This window comes from Tupaia chinensis, unplaced genomic scaffold (genome assembly GCF_000334495.1).
Source record: "Tupaia chinensis unplaced genomic scaffold, TupChi_1.0 Scaffold000203_1, whole genome shotgun sequence".
NCBI lineage: Eukaryota > Metazoa > Chordata > Mammalia > Scandentia > Tupaiidae > Tupaia > Tupaia belangeri.
The window spans coordinates 30684-32213 of NW_006159679.1; the positions used below are offsets into that span (position 1 = coordinate 30684).

The window sequence follows — 1530 nt, forward strand, 5'->3', positions numbered from 1 at the left end:
CTACTTAGTAATTTTCTATCCAATTATTCCCTCCTTGTTCATTGGGTACAAATTTCTACTTATCCTCAGTATATTCAGATTTGAACTTAATATTCTTGAACTACTGCAAAATTTCTTGGACATATTTCCCATGTATATTTTGAGACTTTAAAGGAAGCTTTATTTACTGTGCTGTAAAAGATATCATGAAGGGACCAGGAGGTGCATGGCGATTAAAGTACTGGATTCTCACAGGACTGACCGCAGTACGTGTCTTGGGCTGGAAGCTTGAAAATTATGACAGGAATATGTGAATGCATGCCAAAAATCTTGAGAAGAGAATAGAGCAGAAATTGGGGTGTGGCTATCATTGCTGGCTTGTGTATGGTGGCCGCCTTTAGATACCTATGGCTTCTCTACAAAGCACACTTCTACCATCCCCAGTCAGCAGTGAGCACCCAGAATCAGCACCTTGATTCTAAGAATAACTTCATGTCTGGAGCTAAGTTTCACAATATGCATGCAGGCCTCCTTGTGGGGATCTTGGTGGCAAAAATGCTAAGGTATCAACAATCTCACACATTCTGAGCCTCCCACTGAATATGAAGATAGTGCTGATGGAGTGGACAACAAGCTATATTAATTCTCTCTTCTGTCTTGAAAGAAAGTAAAAAGAAAAACACTAAAAATGAGAAGAAAGATGATAAAAGGAAAACAAGGCACCCTGAGTTCACAACTGTGCTCTTCTCTCATTTCTGTTCACACTTGATCATTCTCAGTGTGATTAATCACACACACATATCTGCCAACTACATTATTAAACATATATAAACACATTTACACATACATATAACCAACAACTTACATATTTCTTGACACTTCTTGAGGTGTCCTCATCAGAAAATGTAGTTGGCTTATAGTTTCTTCCTCTTCCATCGTTTGAAGAGGGAAAAGCCCACCCAGTACCAGGTCCCCATCCTTGTAGACACTTGGCTTCCAGTCTCTATGACAGGTAAAATGTTTCATCTTACATGCCATTTGTAAAAGCTGCAGAAGTAGCAAGACACTCATCAAAGGTAATGACATGTCTGAGCTGGCCCAATACAGATAAAAAGCCCTGTGTGTGGGAGCTGAGGAGGAGATGGAACTGGATTGTGTCTGCAGGCTCAACCTTTTGCTGGGAGAGTCAACTCTGTGGAGGGCACAGAGGATTCTCACCTTCCACAGTTTTTCTTCAACCTGTACAAAATATGTTCCAGCCTGGCATGATAGACAGGGACATAATTAGAACTTTTAAAAAGGCATTTCTACAGAAGCCATGATGCTGAGTCTTGTGCTTTATCTGAACAGCTCTGGTTTCCCTGTCTTTTTATTGTTTCACTTAAGTCCCATCCTGGGGATCTGAGGATCTCTCTGCCCTGGGGCTCTGCACCTGTCACCTTCCATTTTAGTGAAAAACAATTTGAGAAAAACATGTTTTGCACTGTTTTTCTCCCCAAGGCTTTATGATTTCATAATGGCCAGGTAAGGCTTTGGGGACCATCCTATCCT

General features: G+C 40.9%; 1 pseudogene; it reads right to left on the reverse strand.

The window, feature by feature from the left end:
* Window positions 1-844: 844 nt before the first annotated feature.
* Window positions 845-1530, reverse strand: part of LOC102497515 (rap1 GTPase-GDP dissociation stimulator 1 pseudogene) — a 6738-nt pseudogene continuing 6052 nt past the window's right edge.